The sequence below is a fragment of the Puma concolor genome, chromosome B2 (assembly GCF_028749965.1).
Source record: "Puma concolor isolate L17-30 chromosome B2, mPumCon1.1.hap2, whole genome shotgun sequence".
Classification (NCBI taxonomy): Eukaryota; Metazoa; Chordata; class Mammalia; order Carnivora; family Felidae; genus Puma; species Puma concolor.
In genome coordinates, this window is record NC_141671.1 from 73,882,991 (window position 1) to 73,900,709 (window position 17,719).

The 17,719-nt window shown below is 38.3% G+C and overlaps 1 long non-coding RNA gene across 11 annotated transcripts in view; it reads left to right on the forward strand.

Moving 5' to 3' along the window:
- LOC147581049 (uncharacterized) overlaps window positions 1–17,719 on the forward strand; it is a 530,577-nt gene that overhangs the window by 124,635 nt on the left and 388,223 nt on the right. The window contains exon 1 of one of the 11 annotated variants that reach the window (XR_015251356.1): window positions 6,761–6,961. The exons of the other annotated variants lie outside the window; for them this stretch is intronic. This is a non-coding gene — a long non-coding RNA (uncharacterized LOC147581049). Of the gene's footprint in view, window positions 1–6,760; window positions 6,962–17,719 lie in introns of those variants that run through there. 11 annotated transcript variants of the gene reach the window in all.

The window sequence follows — 17,719 nt, forward strand, 5'->3', positions numbered from 1 at the left end:
CTGAAGGGGAGATCTGGATCTTCCTAGAATCTCAGGGCTGAGGAGAAGGACACTCAATCAAAATCCCAGAAGGGTCACATCTTAGGAAACGAGAGAGCTAGATATAGACACAGATTTACTACAATTAAAACTGAACCGTGCCATAACTCAATCTCTGATTTGGATTGGGCTCATCTGTCCTTTATCCTATCTGCCTGAAAGGAATGGGGGAATTCTGCCTGGTAGTAGATAATATCATCCAGAGCCTATAGAGTTTTTATTTTTACGCTATGTCTTACATGCAATAAACAGACGTATGAAAAGATAAGAAATAAGAATTACTAGAAGTATGAAAAGATAAGAATATGTGACAATCAAGAAAAAATAGATGATAAAAACAGATTCAGGAATTATCCAAATATTGAATTTAGAGGAGAATCAAATGTCAGGAGGTGTACGATTCAGGAATGTAGAAAGCTAGAGAGAGTTTAGCTTTTACCTTTGCGATAAAAATAAAGACCAACAAATCAGAAGTTTGCAACTTTTCTTGGACCCGTTAGAGAACTTAAATAGACACTTTATGAAAGAGGATATCTGGGGCACCCGGGTGGCTCAGTCGGTTAAACCTCTGACTTCGGCTCAGGTCGTGATCTCTCCACTTGTGAGTTTGAGCCCTGCATTGGGCTCTGTGCTGATAGCACAGGACCCCAGGGTCTGTTTCGGATTCTGTGTCTCCCTCTCTCTCTCTGCCCATCACCCTCTCATGTCCCCTCAATCTCTCTCTCTCTCTCTCTCTCTCTCTCTCTCTCTCTCTCTCAAAAAAGAGGATATCCAAATGGCCAATCAAGGGTTGGGTAAATAGATTCTGGCCACTTGTGAAAACTGAAAGTCACAGGTAAAAGTATACATATAGGGATGGGTAAGGAAAGGTGTTACTTATACAATCTACCAAAGTGCTCTTCTCTCTGTGGCCAATTTTCATCCTCTTCTGCTGGAGACTGGCTTCCTCCACAGGATAAACAGTCTCTAGCTCGTGAGCTTTATAGCCTTTATGCTCTGCATCAGAATTGGGCTGGCCACCATCTTTTTTCTTTTTTTTCCTCTTAGGACAATCTCTGAAGGATGATTTGGACGGGACTGATTTGGCCAGCTGCCTATACCTCATCCTTACAACATTTTGGCCAGGGATTTGAGGTGATAGAATAAGTCATGGCTTCTAGCCACCCATGTCAGTGCTTTTGGAGCATTCTTAGTGCAAGGAAAATCATTATAACCAAATCACTCAGCTAATTTTTATTTAAAATATTCTGTGTTTAAAGAATCCAAAATATTTAGCACCTGTATTTGGAACAGTGTCTGACATTTAGGCATTCAACAAATCTTGTTTGATGAGTTTCACTTAACAAATATTTATTGAATGAGCCTTGTTTGCCAAGCACTATATTAGGTTGTGGGGATAAGGTAGAGAATTAAGGCAACAAACTCCTTTTTGTAGTTTATATATGTTGTGGGGGATAAATGGATGAGTATAATGGGTCTTTATAGAGAATGCTGGAAATTGTAAGAAAATTTGATTTGTGAATAATTTAGGTTACATGTTGTGACAGAACATCCAAACACATAATTGGCCTTTTTCCTAGAGCACATAATGACTCTGATATTACTGAAAATGTAGATCTTCCAGGAGAGGCTTCTGTCATACTGTATTTATTCCACAGAGTGATTATTTAGGTGGGGCAAATCTTGTCATGCTAAAAGCATAGACCTCAAATCAGTTGAACTGAAGTTGCTTTTCTTTCTGATATAAATATGACTTTTTAATTGAGTGTCCACAACTCAGAGGGAATATAAAATACATTTTTTTCTCTAATCACTGCTTCCAACTATGCTTCAGTAAATTATTTGTTTCAATCCTGTAATAAAAAATAGATTTCATAATTTTTAATGCAAATTTAATACAGAATTATTGACTGTATTCCCTATGTTGTACTTCTCATCCCTGTGAATTATTTATTCTATAACTAGAATTTTGTGTGGCTTAACCCCTTCACCTGTTTCACCTATTTTTTCATTTATTTTTAAAATTACTTTTCAATCTTTGGAATCCACTCATTACAATTCAAACACCAAATTCAAATCCCATCAAAGATTTTTCTCCTTTTTGCTATTGACTGTATGTATGCATAAAAACAGTCTATCAGAACACTCCACAGAGACAAAATGGACCCCAACCCAAAGTTTGTTTAGATATGCTGACCTATGATGCCACACATGCACCAAGAGGGTACTAAAAGTTAACTACTCATGTGATAGGGCTTTATAGGGAGAGCAGAGAAGCTCCCTAGCATGTCCAAATAGAGTTCAGGAAGTCTAAGAGTCGGGAAAGGAGTTTGAAAGTGGGAAAAGGAGATTGGCTTGGTTTTTTATTGTGGTTAGGAGTAGAGCTAGGATGAAGGTTCCCTTGAGGACAGAGGTTTAATTGGTTTGAACTTCCTGCTGGCACCAAAGAAAGAAGTACCCGACTTACCCTATCAGTTTGCTAATTGTGGGGCGGAAGGGAGGAGGAGTGGTGGGACTTGACAACCGTCAGTAGTCAAACATCAGAAATGGAGTCAGACTCTTTATTACACAATCTAAGAAAGGTCCTCCTCTCTCTTTTTGTTTCTGGTTCTCCATTTGGGAAGAAGAATAAAGAGAAAAATATTAAATAAAATAATAGAATCTTTAAAATAATCTGAATTCATTCTGAACATGTGGCAGACAATTATTTACAAACTTTAACACAACTGAATAGCAAAAAATCAAACAATGTGATTTGAAAAGCAGGCAGAAGACATAAAAAGACATTCCTCTAAAGAAGACATACAAATGACTAGCAGGTACATGAAAAGGTGCTCAACATCACTGATCATCAGGGAAATGCAAATCACAACCACACTGAGATGTCACCATGTACTTGTTAGAATGCCTATTATTAAAAAGATAAGAAATAATGGTGAAGATGTGGAGAAAAGAGAGCCGTTATGCACTATTGGTAGGAATATAAATTGGTTCAGCCACTATGGAAAACAGTGTGGAGGTTCCTAAAAAAATTAAAAAGGGAACTACTGTATGATCCAGCAATTCCCCTTGTGGGTATGGATTCCAAGGGAATGAAAACAGGATACTAAAATGAACGTGAGACACCACATTGAGAAAAGCAAGGAAAGGATAAGAACCATATGATCCTCTCAACAGATGCAGAAAAAACATTTGACAAAATACAACATCCTTTATTTAGATAAAAACCCTACAAAAGTATGGCTAGAAGGGACTTACCTCAACATTATATGACATTATATGGCATATATGACAGACCTACGGCTAATATCCTCCTCAATGGGGGAAAACTAAGAGCTTTTCCCCTAAGGTCAGGTACACGATCGAGGTGTCCATTCTCACCACTGCTATTCAACATAGCATTGGAAGTCCTAGCCTCAGCAATCAGACAATAAAAAGAAATAAAAGGGATCCAAATCAACAAGGAAGAAGTCAAACTTTCACTCTCCCTAGACAGCATGATACTCTGCATGGAAAACCTGAAAGACTCCACCAAAAAACTGCTAGAACTGATAACATGAATTCAGCAAAGTTGCAGGGTATAAAATCAATGTCCAGAAATATGTTACATTTCCATACACCAGTAATGAAGCAGCAGAAAGAGAATTCAAGGAATGTGTCCTATTTACAATTGGAGCCAAAATGATAAGATGCCCAGGAATAAACCTAACCAAAGAAGTAAAAGATCTGAACTCTGAAAAGTATAGAATATTTATGAGAGAAATTGAAGAAGTCACAAAGAAATGTAAAAAACATTTCACGCTCATGGATTAGAAGAACAAATATTGTTAACATGTTGATACTCCCCAAAGCAATCTACACATTCAATGCAATCCTTATCAAAATAACACCAGCATTCTTCACAGAGCTAGAACAAACAATTCTAAAATTTGTATGAGTCCAGAAAAGACCCTGAATAGCCAAAGTCATGTTGAAAAAGAAAACCAAAGATGGAGACATCACAACCCCAGACTTAAAGCTGTATTACAAAGCTGTAATCATCAAGACAGTATGGCAGTGGCACAAAAATAGACACAAAGATCAATGGAGCAGAATAGAGAATCCAGAAATGGACCCACAGAGGTATAGCTGACTCATCTTCGACAAATCAGGGATGAATATCCAATGTAAAGAAGACAGTCTCTTCAACAAATGGTGTTGAGAAAACTGGACAGCAACATGCAGAAGAATGAAACGGCCACTTTTGTACACCATGCACAAAAATAAGTTCAAAATGGATGAAAGACTTAAATGTGAGACAGGAAGCCATCAAAAATCCTTGAAGAGAAGACAGACAGCAACCTCTCTGCCCTCAGCCCTAGCAGCTTCTTACTAGATGTGTCTCTGGAGGCAAGGGAAACAAAAGCAAAAATGAACTATTGGGACTTCATCAAGATAAAAAGCTTCTGCACAGCTAGGGAAACAATGAATAGGCAACCGACAGAATGGGAGAAGATATTTGTAAATGACATATCAGATGAAGGCCTAGTATCCCAAATCAATAAGAACTTAACCAAATTCGACACCCCCAAAAAACAAATAATCCAGTTAGTAAATGGGCAGAAGACATGAACAGACCATTCTCCGAAGAAGACATACAAATGGCTGACACATGAAAAATGCTCCACATCACTCATCATCAGGGAAATACAAATCAAAGCCACAACGAGATACCACCTCACACCTGTCAGAATGGCAAAAATGAACAACTCAGGCAACAACAGGTGTTGGTGAGGATGCAGAGCAAGGGTGACTTTCTTGTCCTGTTGGTGGGAATGAAAACTGGTGCAGCCACTGTGGAAGACAGTATGGAGTTTCCCCAGAAAGTTAAAGAGAATTACCCTACAATCCAGCAACTGCATTACTAGGTATTTATCCAAAGGATACAATAATACTGATTCAAAGGGGCACCTGCACCCCAGTGTGTAGAGCAGCATAATCAACAATAGCCAAAATATGGAAAGAGCCCACATGTCCATTGACTGATGAATGGATAAAGAAGATGTGGTATATATGTACCATGGAATGTTACTCAGCCATCAAAAAGAATGAAATCTTGCCATTTGCAATGATGTGGATGGAACTACAGTGCATTTTGCAAAGCAAAATAAGTCAGTGAGAGGAAGACAAATACTATATGATTTCACTAATATGTGGAATTTAAGAAACAGAACAGATGAACATAAGGGAAGGGAAGGATAAGTAAAATAAGAGAGTCAGGCAAACTGTAAGAGACTCATATGCAAACTGAGGGTTGCTGGAGGGGAAGTGGGTGGGGGGGATGGGCTAAATCGGCAATTGGCATTAAGGAGGGATGAGCAGTGGGTGTTATATGTAAGTGATCAATCACTAAATTCTACTCCTGAAACCAATACTGCACTATATGTTAACTGTCTTGAATTTAAATACAACTTGGAAGAAAAAAACCCCAGGATATTAACAAGATACCTGCACTCTCATATTCATGAGGCATTATTTCACAATAGCCAAGATACGGAAACATACTCGATACATGGAAGAAGTGGTGGCAGGTGAGAATACTTTGTTGAGATGAGAAACCAGGAAACCAAAATATTATCCCTGCTATGCCCCTGACTAGCTGAGCCACTGCTCATCTTTGGCTCTTTGTTTCCTAGTCAATAAAATCGAGTGATCAGAGTGTATCTTCCATTTTGATAAAAAAAAGTTTTGATAAAAACACTCCACAAGAGTTTTTCCTATGGAGTTTCTCCTAACACCTATTTGGGTTTATCACACTGGTCATATAAACTGATTGACCTGGGGCACCTGAGTGGCTCAGTCAGCTAAAAGTGGGACTTCTGCTCAGGTCATGATCTCACAGTTCATGAGTTGGTGCTCTGTTTCCTGCTCTCTGCTGTCAGCTCAGAGTCCACTTTGGATCCTCTCTCTCTCTCTCTCTCTCTCTCTCAGCCTCTCCCCTGCTCATGTGTGCTATCATTCTTTCTCTCTCTCTCTGAAAAAAAAATAAAAATAAAAGAATTAAACTAATTGCCCAATCAGTTCGGGCCACTAATTAATTACCAGATAATCAGTATGTTTGTGTTGAGTATATTGACTAGCGTATGAACAGTCCAGTCAGAGGTGTAGGCAGATGGGTTATCTGTGGTAACATGTAGGAGATGTTTCTGAGATATATGACCTTAGTCGTAAATCCAGATTTCTATGGGAGGAATCATTCAAATTACCTGTTTTGCAATAACCTTGGAGTTCTTTGGTTATAGTCAACAAATTAATACCTAATCCAGTTAACTGTCACCTTAGGAAATGGGCCCCCTCTTGATTCTCTCACTGAGCTTGGTAGCTACTGACCAACTTCTGAGAAGCCTCAACATTTTGAGCACAAAAGAAACACAGGCAGCTAGACGTCAACATTATTGATAGACTAGAAGTACCTACGTCAAGATGCATTTCATCCTTGAAATTGGAATTGCAGTTTTAATACTTAGAGAAGCCAACATTTTCAAGCAAGCCATCTTTCTTTTAAATAAGACAGTAATAGTTTTCACACCAGAGGATTATGCTAACAAATAGCACTAGCATCTCACTTATCAACGCTTACTTGTTTGATGTGTTGTTTAATATTTTATGACTGCTTTGCTGCTTTGTCCTGATCTTGTAGAATTCTTATTCTACACAATAGTGTTAAAATTAGCTAATGTTTATTGAGTGCTTACTACCATTACATGCTAGGCACACAGCTTAGTGCTCTGTGAACACTATCACACTTGATTTTCTCAACAACTCCTTGAGGTTATGCTCTTATCTCTCACATTAAAGAGTGAAGAGGCTGAGACAGGGAGCAAAGGAGAAGGAGGTAACCGAAGGGGACACACAACTGGATACTGATTTGAACTAAAGAGTTGTAAGTCTGATCTCAGAACTCAGGTTCTTAACCAAGATATTTTACTGCTTTTACCAACATCACCTTATACTAATAACAGAGGCGATATTAAGTTGGAGGAAAAGAAGCATTTATAGCATTCTGCATATTTTGTTCCTGCTTTCTCTTGGGTCAGACATGGCTATTGGCAGAAATTTTCAAATCTCTTTCCAGGTTTTACTTCTCCTAACCAGAAATATGGAATAAGGAGAAATGAAAAATAACTCTTTAAAGTTGGCTAAATATTTCAAAATGGGAAAATGAGTTTATTATTGGTTGGAAGTTGTGGCAAAAGGAAAAAAAGTTTAATGCAAAGCACGTTGTGTTTTCATATAATGAAGGAATGATGGAGCCTAAAGTGGTCTGATGTTTTATGAAGCTTGAACTGGGCCAGACTGTGCACTCGCTGGTCTGTCTTTCCCAGCATAGAGGATTCCCTTCATCCCACTGTGGACACTTGGCAGCCAAAAGCTGGAAGTAGAAAGGCAACTGGATTGCAATTGTAAAAAGCTACAATCATACAAACCTTGTTTCTAAAATTTCATAGCAATGATACATAAGCAATAACAGGCTGAGCTGTAGTGAAAACTTTTCTTGTCATGAAATTCAAACTTTATTTATTTAAAAAAGTGTTTATTTTTTTTTAGAGAGAGAGAGAGAGAGAGAGAGTGAGAGAGTGAGAGGAAAGGGGCCAAGAGAGAGGGAGACAGAGAATCCCAAGCAGGCTCTGCATTGTCAGCACAGAGCCCGACATGGGGCTCAATCCCACAAACTGTGAGATCATGACCTGAGCTGAAATCAAGGGTTGGACGCCCCTTGACTAAGGTGCCCCTTGAAATTCATACTTTAAAAAGAACAAAGACAAATTTAAACTTGTTCCTGTCCTATTCATTACCTTTTTTTTCTCTTTGACAAGTAGTATCCTTGGAAACATAATTTGTGGGCCATTAAAATTGATTTTTGACTTCATTGATTTTTGACTCCTCTAATTTTTTTTGTAGTTTCAAGTTTTTATTTAAATTCTATTTAGTTAAGGGGTGCTTGGGTGGCTCAGTTTGTTAAGCATCTGACTTCGGCTCAGGTCATGATCTCACGGTTTGTGAGTTGAGCCCCGCGTAGGTCTCTGTGCTGACAGCTCGGAGCCTGGCGCCTGCTTCAAAATCTGTGTCTCCCTGTCTCTCTTCCCCTCCCCCACTTGTGCTCTGTCTTTCTCTCTCTTCTCAAAAATAAATAAAATGTAAAAAATTTTTTTTTAATTCTCTTTATTAGTTTTGATGTAGAATTTAGTTATTTATCACTTAGAGCACCCAGTGCTCATCACAAGTGCCCTCTTTAATACTCATCACCCATTTAACCCATCCCTCTGTCCACCTCCCCTCCAGCAACCTTCAGTTTGTACTTTATAGTTAAGAGTCTGTTTCTTGAGTTTTCTCTCCCTTTTCCCCCCTGTATTCATGTATTTTGTTTCTTAAATTCCACATATGAGTGAAATCACACGGTATTTGTCTTTCTCTGACTTATTTCACTTAGCATTATACTCTCTAGCTCCATCCATGCCATTGCAATTGGCATGATTTCATTCTTCTTGATGACTGAGTAATATTCCATTGTATATATATATACCACATCTTCTTTATCCATTCATCAGTCGATGGGCATTTGGGCTCTTTCCATACTTTGGCTATTATTGATAGTGCTGCTATAAACATTGGGGTGCAGGTGCCCCACTGAGTCAGCATTTTTCTGTCCTTTGGATAAATACCTAATAGTGCAATTTCTGGGTCATAGAGTAGTTCTATTTTTAACTTTCTGGGGAACCTCCATACTGTCTTCCACAGTGGCTACACCAGTTTTCATTCCCACCAACAGTATAAGAGAGTTCCCCTTTCTCTGCATCCTCACCAACATCTGTTGTTTCCTGTGTTCTTCATTTTAGCCATTCTGGCAGGTGTGAGATGATAACTTCATTGCATAACATGATGATTTGTATTTCCCTGATGATGAGTGATATTGAGCATCTTTTTGTGTGATTGTTAGCCATCTGTGTCTTCTTTGGAAAAATGTCTATTCATGTTTTCTGCCCATTTTTAACTGGATTATTTGTTTTTTTGGATGTAAACATGACTGGAAAGAAAGAGCTATTTAAAAGTCTCCTTTTTTCCCCAATTGGGAAAAGTACTTTGTTCTTCTATTAATGCTAACCAATGCAAGTAGTAGATAGTATAGGAAAGATAGGCAAAACAGTTTACTCAATATTAGATGTGTGTGTATCTTGAATTCCATGATAAATTGAACTTGATTTTGCCTGCTTTTGTACTCTTAGAAGTTAATTAAGAAACATTAGGAAAACTGAGCTGTGAGTCTGGCTTAGAGAAATGTGCTGAGATACTCATGGAAAAATAGACTCAAGGTTATGTTTTAGTTTTCACGTTGCCTTACGGAAATGTGGAGAGGAAGTCACTGATTTTCAATCTTTGAAGGAAACTGAGCTACTTCCATCACATACCATTGAAAGGATTGGATTTAAATACAATCTTAGAAGGAAAGGCGAAAGGGTTACTAACATGAAAGAAGTATTAGTGGAGTGAAGGCATGGATTATTAGTTTTTCTTTCCATTATTCATCCTATCAACCATTTAACAAGCATTCCATGCCACTATATACTAAGCTGTGTTTTCTGTGTTGGAGAACTTTAAAAGTCACAAAAAAGAAAGTTTCTGCCCTCATGGAGCTTACATTCTAGGAGGAGACGGTAGTGAAATCTTTCCTAGTATTTACTATAGTACCTTCTGAAGTTTCAGCAGGTCAATGGAATTGAATTGGATTAGGCCTAGGTAACTTCACAGTATCTCTACTCTACTATTCTCTATTTGGGGTATCTTTGTGTTTCCATCAACACTAGAATGTAGTAGAAATATTCTAAGGGAGGTGTATTTTGACTGAGAGTATTCATTATTAGAATTTTTATCATTGTAAAGCCAGTCCATCTTGAGATATAAAACAACATGCAAAGCCAACATCAGTATAAAAGGTTTTTTTTTTAAATTTTTTTAAATGTTTATTTATTTTTTGAGACAGAGAGAGACAGAGCATGAACAGGGGAGGGCCAGAGAGAGAGGGAGACACAGAATCTGAAGCAGGCTCCAGGCTCTGAGCTGTCAGCACAGAGCCTGACGCGGGGCTCGAACCCACAGACCACGAGATCATGACCTGAGCCGAAGTCGGATGCTTAACTGACTGAGCCACCCAGGCGCCCCAGTATAAAAGGTTTAAAACCATGTCCCATGTTCTCCAGCCTTACTGTGCCAGGTATGGCCCGCGAACCAGCAGGATTAACACCACCTGAGAGCTTATTAGAAATGCATATTCTGAGGCCCGACCCCAGACCTACTAAACTGGGATCTGCATTTTACCATGCTCTCCATAATAAAGCTGTTCTTTAGTCCTGACAGTAGTTGTACATGGAAAGACGTTTCCCGCATTCAGAAATAGCTGTTTGCTTAAGCTCAGCTTTAAAAAAAAACAACCTCTAAATTGGTTCTGAATTCAGAAAAACAACTGGGGTTTTACATTTTATCTCTACTTGCTGCCAAAACATATTTTGACTGAATTTTTTCACTTTTCAAATAATTGTTTTTGTGTCACATAAATGTGGCTAGTACTTAACAAGGCATTAATATTTTCTCAGGTGAAAATGTCATGTTACTCAAAGGTTTTCTTGTTTTCGTTTTTTGTTTTTTACTTTGTTCAGATACTTAAGACATGATTTTTAGCGAAACATATAAAACAGAGTGTGTGTGTGTGTGTGTGTGTGTGTGTGTGTGTGTGTGTTGGTTTAAGAGAGAAAGTACTCTGTCTTGATAAAGCAACAAAAGCAAATAGGATTAGATCCACATCTGATTTGAAAAAAGGACATGTTACTTTCTGTGGGGTCCAGGTACATATTTCCAGAGTGGGTTCTGGTTTTGGAGCTGTCCAGTGCTTGTCCATGTGTACAGGGGGGTTAGGCAACCTTCTAGAAGGCATGGAATCAAGAATTTTCAAAGTGTTTTACCCTCAAAATATTGTTCTAGCTGTTTAGTGTCTGTGTGAGTTGATAAAATGAAGCCAACCAAAAGCCACATTTTTGTTAAGCAAGATAGTATCAAACCCACTAGCTTCTATTTCATTCTTATATGATTTAATTGTTTTCCATCTGCAGTGCTTTCTCCATATATCACTAATTCTCATGCTTCAAAGTTCAGTTCTAGTCTCATCTCCTCCTGAAATCATTCCAATTTGCATTCTCATCCTGATCTCTTACTTCTCTAAGTCCTTTTGCACCTGGGGCACAACTGACATTAACATTTTATTGTCCACTGTTTTTTCGTCAGTTATTCCCTATGTCTACCTTCTTCTCTAAACTAACTGTTAAAGTCGTTTAGGGTAGATTTGAGGTCTTAACAGTATTGCCATTCCTAGTGCTTCCTATGGGCTCAGAACATATTAACTGCTTAGGAACAAGTTGTTGATTAAACCAGTTTACCCCACTGCTTACAGAATGAAACCCAGGAGAGTTAGCTTTTTCTTGGGCACATAGAAGGTTTATTAAAACTAGGCAAAGGGTTATGGAAAATAGAAGTAAAAGACGATGATAGAAAAGAGTTGAGAGTGTTTGCAGTCAAGCTTCATGAGCTTCACAGACTCGCCTAAAGCTAACTCTTGGTGCCAACTTCGCTTACCCAAATGTGCCAAGGTGAAGGCCTGTGAAGGGTGGGTGAATGAGGTAACTGAAGATTAAACCAGGATCTGGAACCATTATCTTGGCTTATGTTTCTGGCAATAGCATACTCCCTGCTGTAGAGGTAATCACAGGACAATTATTAGAGACCATGGCAGATCCCTAGTTTCTAGACTAAAGGCTTAATTGATCTTCTGTTGGCCCGGGTACCTCCAAAAGACACCTAGATTAGTTCGCATTATCTGCTCTTGGATTATGAAGAAGAAAGTTGTTGCCAACCAGAAATATCACCACTTTCTTGAACATAGTCTTAATCCCTGAAATCCAGCTGTGTGGATTCATTACATTCAGTTGTTGTGGTATTGGGGTTGGATGAAGCTGTTTCATCTGTGTGTACTCTGGGGGCATTGGTGTAACCTGGAACACCATGGGAAGCCTGCTGAAATCCTGGTTTGTGAACTCAAGTGGTTCTACTTTTTCATGTCTCTTCTCATGTATTATAATACATTTGTTCGGTCCTGGCCCATGAGTATCCATTGGCACTAGGAATATTTGTTTTTTGTTGTTGTTTGTTGTTTGTTTTGTTTTTGCTAGTTATCATGCAGGAGGGATCATTTTTTCCACTTCCCTAATGTATAAAACTCACCCAGAAAAACTTATAGGCTTTAATTACTTCACTTATTTCCTTTATTAGAGACCAGAAAAATGACAAATGTCTGTTCTGAGGGATGGTATTTATAGTTCATTACATGTCATGCTTCATTTGCTATATCCATGCTGACGTACGTGTGCTGATAGTTACTTTTGCATTCTTGCTATGTCTTGTGTAAAAGGGCACAGATGTCTCCTTACATTTTTAATTGCATTATAACAAAACATGGATTTTTCCATTATGGTTCATATATAAAATGTCACTAAAATAACAAAAATTGAATGATTACTCTGTTTTTAAGGTTTTAATAGGCTTTGAAATCCATGGTGGCTTAATATGATCTGCAAATACACAAGTATCTTTCAGTTAGAGAATATTTGCTCAGGCAGGAGTCTCTTCCTTTATTGATTCTGTAAATGCCCAAATAATTTTGATTGCCAATACCATTAACCACATCACTTTGCTCGTCACAATCCTGCATTGCCTTCTCTTCCAGACCTCCATCTTTTTACTTTCGATTTCTGTATCCTAATGTAAGTCATCTTGGTCAGTGGAAAAAACGTAATTACTCATTCTTAACGTTAAACTAATCATTTGAAATAAAGGCGTATGTAGTATAGGCATCATGAATATAGGACCATATGGCATATTTTGTCAGTGAATGGCATTTACTTATTTTCAAACTCAGATATGAAGATTGGACATTTTCTGAACATCTTTTATGGGTCAGGTATTGTATTGGGGCCTTACATACATGACCTTGCTTAAAGTTCAACCCGAGGTAAGTGGTCTTATCATCATTCTACAGATGCAAGCAAAATAGGGTTTCAGAGAGAGAGAAAAAAGAGAGTCAATGCTTATTTCAGTTACCTGACTGATAAGAGTTGAAGCTTGGATTTAACCCCAAATTTGTGTAACGTCATCTTGCCTTCCTAGTGAGAAACAGAAAAAATAGAAAAGTCACCCTCCAACATGACTATGACCCATTAATGCCTTCAGAAAATGGTTCGATGGGAAACTCACTAACCCAGGTCCTGCTTCCATGGTTTTTGTACTCGGATACCTGTGTTGGTGAAGGAGAGGCTGAAATAGCTCTGATCATTCTCCAGTTCAATTTCTGGCTATCACACAATTTAGAAAAGACAAATTGTTCACTCTGACTGCTGTGGTCCATAAATATCTACCATTTGGCTGTCACCTGACTTGAGCAAGTTTTTAATGGGCTAAGGGCTAAGAAAATAAATTTATTGGAAGTAGAACTCTAATAATAATCTGAGGAGACCACATTTAAAAGAGTCACTATGCTGATTGTGTCAATAGACATCAGGAATGAAAGGGTAGGATGTAGAAGTGGCAATGGTAGCCAGAGCCGTGCTAGAAAAAAGGGGGCCCACTAAAGAAGATCTTTGTCTACCACTTTGTGGAAATTAGTCATTTTCACTTACAGAGTGTAAAACACTTAAGATTGGAGGAAAACAGTGTTAGCATGATGGCTGAAGTCACTCAGTGAAAAGAGCAGAGACTTTTTAATCTGTGAGACTCACGTGTTAATTAGCCATTAACATTGGCCATTAACCATTTATAAGACTTTTGGAAAACTCTTCAGTTCCTTTGAAATTGGGACATCCATCTATTAGGGTTGTGGATTTGTATTCAAATATTGAGCACCTGTATAGTATGTGTTCAATAAATGTTTGTTCCATTTTCTTAACAGCACATTAGTATGATAACTCCTTGCTTTGTTTCCTAGAGTATGTTTTTTTTTATGTTGCTTTTGAGTCACCAAGGTTTTGTGAAATGTCACAATTAAGTTCCAAATTTATTTTCTTCCCTTGGTTTTTATGTGAAATTTTCCTGATGTCCCACTGAGCAAGTCCCAGTGTGATATCTACATTCTTTTAGAAAATCAAGCTGTTTTGCTGCTATATGCATTCTCCTTGGGAATTAGGTGTCTTCAGAACGAATTTAGAAGACTTTGCTGTGTACTACAGGCATAGGAAAACAGCTCTCTGATCCATAGGCAAGTCATTCAGTTATTTTGAACAGAATTTTTAAAATCAACATTAGTTACAGACATTAGCATATAGTAAAACATTATTACACATATTTAGGAGCTATTGAACTAGGTATATTTTATTGTAGATTTTTTTGAACAAGGTATATTTTAAGTAAAGACACACATTTAGAATCAAAACTGATTCTATGGTCAGTAAGAATCTCCCCAGGGGTGCCTGGGTGACTCAGTCAATTAAGTGTTCAACTTTGGCTCAGGTGATGATCTCAGGGTTTGTGAGTTTGAGCCCCACATCAAGGTTCTCTGCTGTCAGCACAGAGCCCGCTTCAGATCCTGTCCCCATCTCTCTCTGTCCCCTCCCCACTCACATTCTCTCTCTTTCTCTTTCTCTGTCTTTGTCTCTGTCTCTGTCTCTCTCAAAAATACATAAACAATAAAAAAAAAAAAGAATCTCTGTGAGGGGGTCATCTTCATCAAGGGAATCTACTATGACATAGTAAAAGCAGCAGAGGGCTTTGGAAGAAAAAACCTGGGCTTGAGTGGCTTCTTATGAAATAGTTGAGTACCTTTAGTTTAGACACATACCTGCCTTTCTTTTTTTAATGTAGATTCAAGTCAGTTAACATATAATATAGTATTGTGTTCTGGAGTAGAATTTAGTGATTCATCACTTACATATAACACCCAGTGCTACCCTTCTATAAGCCTTGGTTCGTCATCTATAAAATGGTGATGATTAAAATTCCAACTGTGTTACCAACTGTGAGACAAAATAAATAATAAAATATTTACATAGAAAAGTTTAATATTAACATTTGTTATCATTATTACCACCCCCAAACCAAAGTATCATGAATCTTGATGAATCAAGGAAATGGTGACATCAAGGTAGGCTGAAAGGGAAAAGGGAAATGTAATCCAAAATGGATTTTAAAATACAATAAATCAATTCCAGCATTGTGGGTTATCTTATTTCATTCCTAGTGGGAGAACTTGCCTGGGTAATAAAGTTGATTAGCACTGATTCACACTGATGGTGACAGGAACCAAGCCTTGAGACTGGGCTGATGGGGAGCTAGATTAAGAGCCTCTTCTCACCTCATCTGCCCCTCCCTTACATCCTTTTAACAAGGGCATCTGCAAGGATGGTTCAGAACCTTTCAGCTGTTAGGCGATGACATTTAGTGCTAATTACTAGGTCATACTTGCAAGGTGAGTTCTCTTAAGTCCTTACCCTAGTTTGTTTGCTGTTATTCAGAAACTGGTTAGTAGGGTTAAGTGTTGACCCCCTCTTCCTAATGTAAAACAGACCACAGTTTTATGGAAACCCTGCTTGGATAAAAATATAATTCCAATAATGAATTCACTTTTACATACAACTCCTTAAGGTCACTTGGAAGTCTTAACTTCCTTTGCCCACAGAGAACGTGCGCTAGGAGGATGAGTTTATAACTATAATGACACAGGAATGTGGTAGAAGGGCTGGCATTCAGAGGTTCAACAGACTTCATCTCATTGTCAGTGAAATTGCTGTACAAGGACAGCTATGAGGAAGATATTTGTCAAAGGTTTTGAAAGGGCAATCACAAATTGCCAATGAAAGTAGATGAAGCTATGAAAGAGATTTATGAAGACTGATTTAAAACTGAATAGTGTTATGAGACACTTTTGGAATTCCACAGCGTGGCTGGTGCCAGGAGAGAAGGGATGAGAGAGGGTAGAACGCTGAATCCTGTTTGCCAGCAGACACATTAGGCCCTGCAGCTCAGATCTCAGCTGTAAAATTCACTGCACTCTGGGCATAGTGGTTGAGGGAAATGCCTGTGGTTTTCCCAGCCTGCCTCTCTCAGCGGGCTTTGAGTGCAAGTCACCTCAAAGGCTGTAAGAAACCAAAAGGAATGGGAGAAGGAAAAGCTAATAATTGAAACAAAATAGAAATAGCAATGAATTGTTAGTTGAAAAAAGTTTTTAGTATGCTGTGAATCGTCTTACCCTGATACCTCCTAAGGAAGGTGGTATGATTTTTTAAAACATAAACGTGATTGGTTTATCTCCTCATAGGAGATCGAATACAAAGTTGTTGGAAGTACATATTTGGCGGCAATCCGTGAATGAATATTTACCATTTTATAAATCATGAGAAATATTTTAATAAGATTTAAGAATGAAGTTAGCAGGAGGAATTGCAACTGGGATATCAATCTCACAATGAGACATGACATTGTTCAACTTTCCATGAATCTGGTTTCTAGGCTATGACCTTTTGCTGGTTCCTTCATTAGTTCATCTCTAAGAATTAGAATGTGAACATCTCATTTTATACTTCCTGAGGCATGCTGTGCAGAATGTTAATGATCAAAACCAGAAACAGAGCAACCTTTAAAACTGATGTTTTCATTGCCACATTTAACATCTAGGGAAGTAGAAGTAAAACAATGGAAAAGAGATTTGGTTGTTGCCATTTCTTGGTGGTTGTAAAAAACAAAGGAAGGGAAATAAAGTCCATGACTTATGGTCATTTTTCTGTTAGGACTTAGGCAAACCAAACTGTGCTTATGTCATAGATTAGTATCGTTGCCTCCCATCCACTGTTGCTCCTGCCCATTTAGGCTTCGTTCCGACCCTTCTCTGTATACTTTTGAGCCTTTAAAGATCTTTCCTCATCTGTCCCGACCACTTCCACATATACTATCCATCTTCATGGAACAGAGTAGCTTAGCTGTTAGAGCCACTTTTGTTCTCTTAAGCACAAAGGAGATCACATTTCTGCTCTCCTATGTTGCTGCACCTATCACTTTGTGGTACCTAAGAGCAGAAGTGATATATCTGGGATACACCATTTTAAATTTCTTATTTATTTTTAAATGATTATTTATTATTTTGAGGGATTGGGGGCAGAGGGGCAGAGAGAGAGGGAGAAAGAGAATCCTAAGCAGGGATGTTCGACGTGGGGCTCATGTTGGACCAGAGTGGGAATCAAGAGTTGGACGCTTAACCGACTGACCCATCCAGGCACCCCATAAACTCCTTTCTGTTGTTACTCAACTTTTCCATCTTTTATGTTTCCAAGAACAATATGCTCATTTGAATTAATTAAACTTAATAAATAATGTAATGAAGAAGTAAATTGCAACCTCATGATGACCATTTTTTATCTTATTTTTATTTATTTTGAGAGAGAGCACAAGTGAGGGAAGGGCAGAGAGAGAAAGAGAGAGAGAGAGAGAGAGAGAGAGGGAGAGAGAGAGAGAGAGAGAGAGAGAGAGAGAGAGAGAGAATCCCAGGCAGGTTCCGTGTGGTCAGCACAGAGCCTGACACGGGGCTTGAATTCAGGAAACCATGAGATCATGACCT